Raw genomic sequence first — 12,866 nt, 5'->3', positions numbered from 1 at the left:
CTTGTTATATTTATGCTTTAGGGCTTGTGCTTTTCCAATTTTTTGAAATGACCTCATTCTACTTTTCTGTACTCTAAGGTTGAAGTCAAGTCCTATCCCTTACATAATTCCTTTTGTGCTAGCATCTCTCTGTGACCTATGTTTCCTCAGTGGAGAAATGAGATTGCTATGAGGATTGAATTAATTGAATCGTGGGATATACTTAGTGCCTAGCAGCACATAGTAAACACTCCTGTAACTATTATTTGATTGTAGATTGATCCTAAACATCTTTTTATCTTAAACATTTCTGTGATTATGGATATAATTTTCATCTGTATGACAGTTTCACCTTTAAACATTATTAGCTTTAGGTTGTATTGCTGTTCCTTCCAGCGTGAAACACTTAAGCTGATTTGTATGGTCATTGAAAACAAGGATAGGATTTTATTGTTTTTAGTCTTATTTAGTTCCTAACGTCAGAGATTGAGTTTAAGTTGTACCCATTAAAAAACTAGTTTTTCATGTAGTTGATAGAAGAAAATGAGTTGTTCATGAATATATTCATTAGTTTTCTTATTTGTAGAGCAGGTTCATTTGGCTTATCAGTCCTGTTTGTAAGTTCTTAAGAACAACAGTTTTTTTCCTTTTAAAACTGGAAGAGTGAAATTATGATTGTTTAGCACACTATAAACTTCTGTGGGACATTAAAATAGTGTATAGTTTTAAGAGAGTTAACTAGTTTGTCTCAATTTAAGACTCATTTACTGTTAGTAAACAAACCGGAAATTCAGTGTACTTGATTTTTGAGGTTTGAATAACTTTGAAGATTATTGCTTGATTTTCAGAAATGCTTGGATTTAAGAATACCTATCTGAAGAAGCAGTAAATGAAATTTAATTCAGGGTTACTGAAGGAAGGAAATGACAGATTGAGTGTGAATCTCACCAGAGAACCAGTTCTGCTCCATTTAGACAAAACAAGATAAAGAACATTTAGTGAGATGACTTAAATGCTTGTTTTGAATTTGCTTCTGCACATCCATGTAAGAAGCTATTCAATTTTAATCATTTCTTTGGTATGATAGTAGTATGGGATATTAAGACTATCCTTGTTCTTTATTCTTTAGAGATAACATGCTGAAAAATTTTGAAGTGAAATATTGCGATGGGTTCACAAATGGATTCAGAAAAAAATGTGTGGTATATTTGTATGTAGAGAGGGAGAAAAGGAGAAATAAAGCAAATGTGGCATATGTTAACAATTTTGAATCTAGGTGAAAGGTATGCAGGACATTGTACTTTTCAACTTTTTTTGTGGTTTTGATATTTTTCAAAAAAAAAGTTGAGAAAGTATTTTAAAAAGAACCATATTGTGCTTCAATTTCTCTCATTCTAAAATGGGAATAATAGAGCTTGTTTTTTCCATGCCTTGATACAGGTAGGCACAGTGGGGTACATTTGGTAGAATAGCAGTCAAGAGAACTTTTAAGAAGTGGATTTTTTTTTTCTTTAAAGAAGAGTTTTGTAGTGGATAACATTCAAAGAACATTTCACATAAAAGTGTATTAGCTTAAAATATATCCCCTTTTCTCATTCAGAGCATATTGCATTATATTTGAATAAGAAGAACAGTCAAGAAGCAATAAATATGTTGAGATATATGGAGTAACTAATTGAAATAAAAAAATATAGCTAGTTATAAAAATAACTCAATAAATGGGCAAAAAAAAATGATTAGACTCAGCTGAAGAGAGAAGTTATTAATTTCAGGCTAAAACTGATAAATCTTCCAGGACACCAACCAGGAAAATAAAAAGATGAAAAATATGAAAGAAAAGCTAAGCCACTGTAGAGGTGGATTGAAAAGCTCTAGTATAGATCTGATAGGAGTTTTGGAATGGAAGATACAGGGAATAAAGGAGAAGCGGTATTGAAGAAAAAATGACCAAGCATTTTCAAGAATTTAAAAAAAAAATTAAACTGTCAAATAATTAAAGCTGAATTGTGACAAAAGCATTGTATCAGAACTTGAAGGATACAAGACAAGTGGTCCTCAGGAGTAAATTTGTAACTTTCAATGCATGTATCAGGTTGAAAGAAAATAAATGAGCCAGATACTCAACTCAAAAACTAAAAAAAACAAAACAAAAAACAAAAGCTAAGAAAGAAGGAGGGAAGGAAATAAAAACACAAGTAGAATTTGGTGAAATAGAAGATAATCAACAATAAAAATGAGAGCAATGTTTACTCAAATCAACACTGGTTCTTTTTAGTTGATTAAGTTCTGGATATACTCATCAAAAACCATGATGGAAATAAAATTTAAAATGAGATATAAAAAAAATAAAATGAGATGTAATGACAAGTGCAATTATAATTTTGGAATCACAAGACATCACTTATATATATATGTATGTGTATGTATATGTATGTATATAAACTTTTAAAAACCAGGTGAAATTGATTATTTTCCAGGAAAAAAATCATTCCAAACTTGTAAAGAAAATCATTAAAGAAATTAAAGTTGCAGTAAATTTCCCTGAGAGGAATAGGTTTTTAAAAATAGCAAATTTATTGAGCTATAATCCACAAATTCTGTCACTTATCCATTTTAAACGTGTAATTCAGTGGTTTTTAGCATTTTTAGTGTTCTGTAGACATTAACACAATGTATTAAAATATTTTCATCACCCCAAAAAGAACTGTACCTATTAGCAGTCATTCCCAGTTTTCCCCAAACCCTCCATCCTTGTGCAACCACTGATTTACTCTCCTTCTATAAATTTGCCTACTCTGACATTTCGCGTAAATGAAATCATTCAATATGTGTGTGGCCATTTGTGATTCACTTCTTTTGCTTAGCATAATATTTTTAAGGTCCAACTATGTTGTAGCATGTATCAGTGCACTTTATTCTTTTTATAGCCAAATAATATCTCATTGTATGGATATACCACATTTTGGTTATCCTTTAATCAGGTGATAGATATTTGGACTGGTTTGCATTTTTTGGCTATTATGAAAGCCCTGCTGTCAACATTTGTGTACAAATTTTTGTGTGGACATACATTTTCATTTCTCTTGGATTATGTACCTAGGAGCAGAATTGCTAGATTATATGATAACTATGTTTCACCTTTTGAAGAACTGCCAGACTGTTTCCCCAAAGTGGCTGTGCCATTTTACTTTCCCACCAGCAGCGAATGAGGGTTCCAATTTTTCCATACCTTCACCGCCAACACTTTCATTATCTGTCTTTTTTGTTCTAGCCATTCTCATTGGTGGGAAGGCGTATCAGAGAAATAGTTTTAATTGTGATATTTATAATCATATTTCACGTATACTTTGGGGAACAGATAATTCTATTTTTATGCAAAATGGCCCAAATAGTAGCAACCTTATGAATAGATAAATAAAAATTTTAATTAGGATATGGTAGGGGTAATTCTTTATTTGAAAATTATATCAGTGTAACTTAGAAGATTTAGGGGAACTGTCTTGAAAGATGTAGTAAAAGTTTATGATAAAAGTCAACACTCATTAATGTTTTATTAAAAACCCCTCACACCATGACAAGTGAACTTTTTCTTTCAGTAAAGACTGTCTTTCAAACTTTCTTTCAAGCAGCAACATTCCCATTAAAGTCAAGAATAAGCAAATATGTCTTTACTAATAAGAAAAAAGAAAGAAATCCAAAAAATTGAAAAAGGAAAAATGAGATGAACATATCCTTAGAACATTTTTTAAAAATCAACACTATTTTTAAAATTTTAGAGAGAAAGCATGCAAGCAAGGGAGAGGGGCAGAGGGAGAGAATCTTAAGAGAATGTTAAGCAGGCTTCATGTTCAGCACAGAGCCTGATGTGGGGCTGGATCCCACAACCTTGGGAAGCATGACCTGAGCTGAAATCAAGAGTTGGATTGCTCAGCCAACTGAGCCATCCAGGAGCCCCCGAAGCTAACACTATTAATAGAATTTAATTTTACTGGATATAAAATCAACATTCAAATTGGCACTAGCCAGTTATATAATAAAAACTTTCTCCTTTACAGCCAGTTCTGTAAAGTGCCCAAAGTTTATTTAAGGACATAAAATTAGACATGAGTAAAAGGCAGGATATACTATATGGGAAGTATATTACTAAAAAAGTTACTCCTCTGTGATTGATTGTGTATAGTTTCAGACAAAAATCCCAATAGGATTTTTTTTTTTTTTTTGTAGAAAATGATCTTCATATACAAAAGTAAAGCCACAAGAATAACCAAGACAGGTCCGAAAGAAGAAAAAGAACAATGAGGAGGGGATTGCGCCATTGGATAGCAAGACTGATTTTAAACTTGGCAGTGTTTAGAATGGATGGCAATGACAATAAATTGCTACACACAACATGGGATGAATCTCCCATGCTTAACGTTGAGCAAAAGAAATGAGAAAATATTACGTATTGTATGATTTCATTCACAGGAAGTTCAAAAACAAGTAGAAGGAAGGGTGCATGGTCGGCTCAGTCAGTGGTGTAGCATGCAGCTCTTGATCTTGTGCGTTCAGGCTCCACATTGGGCGTGGAGCCTACTTAATTACAAAAAAAGCATAACTAATCTATGGTGATAGAGATCAGCATAGTGATTTTCTTGGAAATATGGTACTGATTGGGAGGGAGCATTCTAGAGCATGAGAAATGTTAATATTTTGATCTGGGTTGGGTCACATTGAGGGTGTATAATACTTAAAAAATCAAACTGTATACTTTATGTAAATTATACCTCAAAAAAGTAAAATATAAATTTATGATATTTAAAGTAATATAGTCTTGGGGCGCCTGGGCAGCTCAGTCAGTTAAGCATCTGACTTCAGCTCAGGTCATGATCTCACGGTTCGAAGAGTTTGAGCCCCGTGTCCGGCTCTGTGCTGATAGTTCAGAGCCTGGAGCCTGCCTTGGATTCTGTGTCTCCCTCTCTCTGCCCCTCCCCTGCTCATGCTTTGTCTCTGTCTTGCAAAAATAAATAAAATGTTAAAAAAAATGTTAAAGTAGTATAGTCTTAATACAGGAAAAGGCAGATTAATAGAATAGAGTTCAGAAATCGATTCATAACATATTTGAAAAGTTGGTAAGTGCTAGAGATGGCATTTTCTATCAGGGAAACAGAGTGAACTCTTTAATTGGTTTTCCATATGGGAGGGAAGACAGGTCTCTACTTCAAACCATATGCAGAAAACAGTTCTGTTTCAACTTTACACTAAGAACGAACAACTGTTTAATAAGGAAGAAAATACAGAAGAATGTAGGTCTTTACAGGGCGCCTCAGGGCTCAGGTGGTTAAGTGTCTGACCCTTGATTTTGGCTTGGGTCATGATCTCATGGTCATGAGATCAAGTCCCACATTGGGCCCCGCATGGAGCATGGAGCCTGCTTGGAATTCTTTCCCTCTCTCTCCCCCTTCCATACTTGTGGAGGGGAAGGAGAGAGAGGAGAGAGAGGAGAGAGGAGAGAGAGAGAGAAAGGAAAGAGAAAGAGAAGAAGAAGAATAGAAAGAAAGAAAGAGAGAAGAGAGAGCAAGGAAGAAGAAAGAGAGAGAGAGAGAAAGAGAGAGAGAGAGAGAGAGAAAGAGAGAGAGAGAGAGAGAGAGAAAGAGAGAGAGAGAAAGAGAGAGAGAGAGAGAGAGAAAGAGAGAGAGAGAAAGAGAGAGAGAGAGAGAGAGAGAGAGAAAGAGAGAGCCTCGATCTCTACATCTCTCATCTCCCTCTCTATTCTCCTCACTCCCTCCTCTCTCCCTGCTCTCTTCTCTCTTCTTTCTCTCTATCAAAAAAATAAAAAGAATATGTGTCTTTACGATGTGTGAGGCTTTAACAAGTCAAGAAAAGAATGAACCTTTGAAGATAAAGACATCAGAGATAAAGGATCCAACTACCTCAGAAAGAAAACCTTAGGTTTAATAAAATACATCACAAATTAACTCATATCTAAGTGGCATGACTGGGAGTTAGGTGCAATGTGTACAATATTCAGTGGATTTGTGCCCAGAATATATGAAGATGAAAATAATAGGACAGATGATACAAATGCAAATAAAGTGAACAATGGATATTAAGGCAATTCACAACAGAGGAAAGGAAATTGGAATGGCTAATGAACTGGAAAGATGCTTAGTCTCATTTGCAGTGAAATGAAATTAAAAACTTATGAGCCATCAATTTTCACCCATTAGCTCAGGATCGGGTAAGTGTTACACAGTTGAAAATGTGCATATCCTCGTATCCAGAAGGTATTCAAGATATTATTAGTTTAGAGAAAGTGGCACATTTGCCCAGGGAGATTTCTACAGGGATGTTCATTTGGAAAAAAATCTAAATGTCTGTCTATAGGAGGCATGGATAAATAAGAAATAAAATAGTTATATTAATAGAGAATTACCAAATCTGCTTAGATTATCATCATTCGTGACTTTTTTATATTTCAAGAAAAAAAGTTACACTGTCTATGCCCAGGAATTCTTTTAAGCATGTATAAACATGAATTATTTTAGTCCTCATAAGAACTCATAAATTGGTACAATCAGTATATCCATTTTACATATGGGAATACTGAAGCATAGAGAAGTAAATAACTTACCACTTTCAAAGGTGGTAAATAGCAGAGCTGTGTTTGAAAGCTAGGATTTGAATCTCACTTGACTGGCTCCATAGTCCACTATGCCATGCTGCCTTCTGATATAGTTAAATAAGGAGACCTCAGAAATGTAATGTGAGGTCAAAGCAGAACGTTGTGTACAGTGTGATCTCATTTACATCAAATTCATGATGGTAGTCACTTCTGGATAGGGTTGGTAGGAGAGGAAGATCTTAGTGATAGTGGTAAAAGGAAGCTGTATGGAACTACATGTTTTTCCTTAAAGAATATGTATATTTATAGCTTTTAAACACCTAGATTTAATGTATGTATATTTTTACAAAAGTAAAAACTGGAAGGATTGACCTAATTGTTTTAATCTGCATTTATTCTTGATATTGGTTTGTAGTAGAAAAAGAAAGCAGTGGCCCTAGCACAAGGACCGTGATTTAGTTTAGTTCTGAGATAGCAGATGAGTGCCGGACACTGGGTTAGGTCCCAACAATAGGGAGGTGGTGAATAGGTTTCATCTTCTCTCTCTTTTTTTTTTTTTTTCAACGTTTATTTATTTTTGGGACAGAGAGAGACAGAGCATGAACGCGGGAGGGGCAGAGAGAGAGGGAGACACAGAATCGGAAACAGGCTCCAGGCTCTGAGCCATCAGCCCAGAGCCCGACGCGGGGCTCGAACCCACAGACCGCGAGATCGTGACCTGGCTGAAGTCGGACGCTTAACCGACTGCGCCACCCAGGCGCCCCGTCATCTTCTCTCTTTAAGGAAATTAAAGTTTTACAGGGAAAGAGATAAATAATTATAATTTACTGTGTTACGTACAGATCTGTTTTCTTTTTGTTTTCCCTATTCCCACCTTCCCTCTAAATACAAATAGGAGAAAGGGGAAACATTCTGATTTGGGGCATGGGAAACAGGCAGTGAAATGTCAGTGGTGATCCTATTCCCTGTTCTTTTACAAAACTCCGGAGAGTAAACTCTAATGGTCAGAGATCGTAGCTTGTTCATGAATTTAGGATAATCTGGGTGCTTAACTGGTGAATAACTGGTATATTTCACTCTCAAATTAACTAGCACCTGAACCCAAATTTCTCCTTAGCCATCTGGATGTCTTCCATTGGTTCTGTTTCTGCAGTTGGTTACCAGAAGTCTATGGTAGTTTGACTAAGAACACTGTATGAAGCCTTAAATTGTTTTGTGCTAAAGAACTTTGACTTGAGAAATATTTTAATTTGTAGGAAATTTTGGATCTCTAAAATCCAATTTTCTTTTCATTTTTAATAACTTGAAGTCTTTTTTTTTTTAAGTTTATTTTGAGAGAGAGAGCACCCATGAGCATGTAAGAGCAAGGGAAGGGCAGAGAGTGGGAGAGAATCCTAAGCAGGCTCCACACTGCCAGTGCAGAGACTGACCCAGGGCTCCATCTCATGAACCGTGAGATCATGACCTGAGCCAAAATCAAGAGTTGGACTCCTTTTTTTTTCCCCCCACTTTTTAAAAATGTTTGTTTATTTTTGAGAGACATAGAGAGTGTGAGCAGGGAAGGGGCAGAGAAAGAGAGGGAGGCAGAATCTGAAGCAGGCTCCAGGCTCTGAGCTGTCAGCACAGTTCAGACGTGGGGCTCAAACCCATGGACCGCGAGATTGTGACCTGAGCCAAAGTAAGTTGCTTAATCGACTGAGCCATCCAGGTACCCCAAGACTCTGACTTTAACTAACTGAGCCACCCAGGCACCCCCAATTTTATTTTCATTGTGCGGAGTCCAGTACATTTTTTTAAAACTAGTAGTCTTCTAATACTGGGATAGTACAATTGTTTTTCTGTATTCTCTTTGAGTCAGTGCTGTCTTGTACAAGTGTTTATGTTCTTATTTATGAAATTCTTAATTTCCTAAAACCATATTGTCTTCAAATTTCTAGATGGACCATGGACTGTGAAATGGTATTAGTGTTTATAGTATGAGAATCCCAGTGTCTTCTAAAGTCTGTCATAGTATCTCATAAAAAATAGTTACTGTTATTTGCTTTCACCCTAGTGAGAGAGGTGTATTTTCCTTGATAGCAAATTAGAATCTGTGTTAGGTGAGAATCTTTTCCAAAAGGGCGAATGTGAATATCTTTTTTTTCTTAAGTTTATTTATTTATTTTGAGAGAGAGAGCAGGGGAGGGGGAGAGAGAGAGGGAGAGAAAGAGAGGATCCCAAGCAGGCTCCACGCTGTCAGTGCAGAGCCTGACGTGGGGCTCGAACTCATAAAACCATGAGATCATCACAGAAGGTGAAACCAGTAGTCAGATGCTTAACCAAATGAGCCACCCAGGTGCCCCGCAAAGGTGAATATCTTAAAAATTGCTGAGAATGGGTAAATTTGAATAAATCATAATGAAAAGTGTTTATTTTACTTTGTAAATTTAACACTTGGATTGTAATTGAGAATATTCCTAAAACAAAGCATGTTGTGGTGGATGGAGTTAGTTAAACTATTGGTCAAATCTTGTTCTATGTGTACATAGGGCTGCTTTCTTTCTATTTAACCCTCTTGCCAGAGATAACGTGAAGAGCCTGGTTACCATTTGGTGGAACAATCCTGCTGGCTCAAGCCTCTGCCCAGAAATTTGATTCAGTCTCTTTTCTGGACAGTCTGGTAAGCTGTCATTGTTCTTTATGTTAAAATCATCTTATTTAGAATGTACCCAAGAGGAATTTAATACTAGAGGAACAAACAATATTAAGTTCAGTGAAAATGTTTAAAGTTACATTAATTTAAGGCTTCACGTTAAGCATGACTAAATTTTAATAGCACTTTCTGATAGAAATATAATGCAAGCCACAAAAGGGAGCCATATATGTAATAAAAATCTCTCATGGCTAAACTGAAAAAGTGTAACAGGTGAAATTACTTTTAATGCTGTATCTTATTTAACCTAACACATCTAAAAATTACCCTTTCAAATTATTATTGAGATATTCTACAATTTTTTCATAGGAGTCTTTGAACTGTGGTTTATATTTTATTTTCATACCACATCGCGATTTGGACCAGTGCAATTTTTTTTTAACGTTTATTTATTTTTGAAGGAGAGAGACACAGAATGTGAGTGGGGGGAGGGACAAAGAGAGAGAGGGAGACATACAATCTGAAGCAGGCTCCAGCCTCTGAGCTGTCAGCACAGAGCCTGATGTGGGGCTCGAACTCACGAACCGCAAGATCATGACCTGAGCCAAAGTCTGATGCTCAACTGGCTGAGCCACCCAGGTGCCCCCCAGTGCAATTTTAACAAGTGCATAGTACTCACATGTGGCTTCTATATTATATAGCACAGACTTAGAGCATCTGAAAAAACATTTGGTTTTATATAATTCTCCTTCTGTTACTTTTCATTAAAGATGCTTTAAGTTTCTTTTCTTCTTTTATTACTTCACCTGTTTGTGGGTGTTCAGCTTTACTGTTGATCATTGGTAACCTGAAATCCTACTATCCATTCCTACATTTGACAATTTCTGTAGTTCTGTACTGTTCTGTGATACTTGGGTCTACTTAATTTCTTTATATAAAGTGTAAAGTTTCCTTCCTGTAAACGTTTCATCAGAATATTGGTTCCTGCTTTTTATTGGAATATCAGACTTAGACCTTCTGCATGGGCTACTGTAGGTAGGATTATACATTATTGTCATTGTCATCTCTCCCACCCCATTAGGGTAACAGACCTCTCCTTTCTGGTTTAAAGTCATTCCTCTGAGCCAGAAGGATTTCTTACATGATGACTTTTTTATATGGGGAAGTCTCACATCTTACTTTATGGGGATTGGGTGTCCATTCTCTAAGATGCCTATTTGCTTAAAGATTTCCAAATCCATCAATTTTTCTCTACTTTTCCCCAGTGGATACTATTTGAGAATGAACATATTGCAAAATAAAGCCATATCTAAGGTACAACACATAAAACTTGACATCCTGACTTCATATCCTGTTGGTTTCACCTTTCCTAGATGAGGGACATTTATGAAGATTATTCTGAGTAAATAAATTTATAACCTTTAATACTGGTTATCTCTGTGTCCCAATACCAGCAGAAGAATCTTCTACATTTTATTTTAAACACTGCTAGACTTTGCTCTTGTAATGAGATTATTTGAACTCTGAATATATAAATGCTCAGGGTGTCTGGGTGGTTCATCTTTTTAAGCATCTGACTCCTGATCTAGGCTTAGGTCATGATCTAATGGTTCATGAGATCGAGCCCCATGTTGGTCTGTGTGCTGATAGTGTGGAGCCTACTTGGGATCCTCTCCCTTTCTCTGCCCTTTCCCCCACTTTGTTCGTGTGCCTCGTGCACCCGCCCTGTCTCTCTCTCTCTCTCTCTCTCTCTCTCTCTTTCTCTCTCTCTGTCTCTAATAAATATTTTTTTGTAAAAGTGCTCAGATTCAGGGGTTTCCTGGGCTACCTGTTTTCTTGTCTTAATTATTTAACTTTCATACCTGTTTTGAATTTCCAGTCTTTCTTAGCCTACCTCTTTGTTATTTCATCTCCCTTCTAGCAGAATCTCAATCCCATTCTGTTTTCTTCCCAGCTCTACTATCTAGGCATACGCATTGTTGTTAGTAGGCATTGCCCAGCACATTGAACACAGCATTTGTTTAGGTAGTAGTTTTAGCACCAGTCGACAGCCTTAGGATAGGGCGTGGAATTAGCATTGGAGGGCCTGGTAGGGTGTTTAAGTGAAGCAGAAAATATTCTCATTCTCACATACACTGTGACCATTCATCCTGTTTAAGTTCATTGCCTTTACCCAGGTGGGAGTCGATAGTTGCTTATTGTGGTCACTGGTGTTTGGCCAGATTTCCGAGTTAGAGGCAGTTATAGCCAATGAACACTAGGCAGCATGTGGTAGCAGATGACTGTGAACGAAACTAAACACTGGTACAAGAGTGTTTTAAGGTTAGAGCCAAGGAACACTGGATTCGTTTTTTCTTTTATTTTCCTTCCTATGATTAGATAGTTCTGTTTACTGCCATGACATGATGTTCAAAAATGTTTAACTTCATCTTTAAGTATTTACTGAGACCAGCAAAGTGCCAGGTACTTTCTCCACAGTGACCAACAGACACTGTGCCTTTTCAAGCAGTGGTTACTTGTCATTCCTCTTTATGTATTTTTTTAAACTTTTTATTTATTTTTTTAATGTTTATTTTTGAGGGAGAGAGAGAGTGATAGCGAGCAAGCAGGGGAGGGGCAGAGAGAGAGAGAGGGGAGACAGAATCTGAAGCAGGCTCCAGGCTCTGAGCTGTCAGCACAGAGCCTGATAAGGGGCTCAAACCCATGAACTATGAGATCATGACCTGAGCTGAAGTTGAACGCTCAACCTACTGAGCCACTCAGGCACCCCTTGTTATTCCTCTTTAAATGTCCAGGAGCTTACTGCTGCCTTCAGGTCCAGTCCGAGACCTCAGCTTAGTAGTTTTTGAGGTTCTGCAGTAGAGACTGGAAACTGATGACTAGTGGTACCAGTTTGACTTGTTTTGTTTGGTCCCTTCAGTGTTAGTCTGTAGCATGTTTCAAAGAAATGGAATTGCCATTAATCGTTCAGAAGATTTTACTTGAAATTTTAAATTTAAGCTTTTTTTTTTTTTTTTTTCAAATTAGAAGATCTATCAACTGTGAGCCACATTGTTCATTGCCACAGGTCGACCCATGTAGAGGGGACTTTGGCTCTTACAGTTCTCACCACTCCCTGTTGTCTCCTGGGATTTTGTTATAACAGGTCCTCCTTACTCATTTTTATTAACTATCCAGTCTCTAGATAATTGAACTTGCAACCACTCTTCTAGATAGTCTGATATCTCACTACTCTAAACTTTATTCTTTTCTATGATATGAACCTTTTAGTACAGCCAAGAAGACATCCTTAGGTAAAGTCTGTACTTCTTAACATGGCTTACAAATCATTTCATGGCTTGGTTCATGTTTATTTCTTCAGCCTTAGCTCTTGCCATTCATTCACTCCAGTAATGTTACACCCCAGTCTTATCCACCACCACCCCTACCAGTGTTGTGCTCTGTTGTTTCTGGTCTTTGCACACGCTCTAATCTCTGGATGCTGTTTTGATTTTCCTCTCATTTTCTGTCCCCACTGCTTCTCACCTCTCACCCCTTGTTTGGTTAATTCCTGTTAATTTCATGTCTTAGTTTAGATGTCACATCCTTCAGAAAGCCTTCCCTGTTCCCATAGGCTCTGCCTAGGTAATCGTCCTGTGTATTTCTGTAACT

General features: G+C 36.8%; 1 protein-coding gene across 7 annotated transcripts in view; it reads left to right on the top strand.

Moving 5' to 3' along the window:
- YAF2 (YY1 associated factor 2) overlaps window positions 1-12,866 on the top strand; it is a 75,568-nt gene that overhangs the window by 25,205 nt on the left and 37,497 nt on the right. Inside the window, exons 6-7 of one of the 7 annotated variants that reach the window (XR_004343879.1) lie at window positions 4,204-4,252; window positions 9,145-9,236. The exons of 5 other annotated variants lie outside the window; for them this stretch is intronic. The gene's annotated coding sequence lies outside the window, so the exon portion shown is untranslated. Of the gene's footprint in view, window positions 1-4,203; window positions 4,754-9,144; window positions 9,237-12,866 lie in introns of those variants that run through there. One more of the 7 variants, XR_004343878.1, reaches the window with a different exon arrangement.

This window comes from Lynx canadensis, chromosome B4 (genome assembly GCF_007474595.2).
Source record: "Lynx canadensis isolate LIC74 chromosome B4, mLynCan4.pri.v2, whole genome shotgun sequence".
Taxonomy (NCBI): Eukaryota; Metazoa; Chordata; class Mammalia; order Carnivora; family Felidae; genus Lynx; species Lynx canadensis.
Note: the sequence above shows the minus strand (reverse complement) of the source record. Positions and strands in the feature narration are given on the sequence as shown.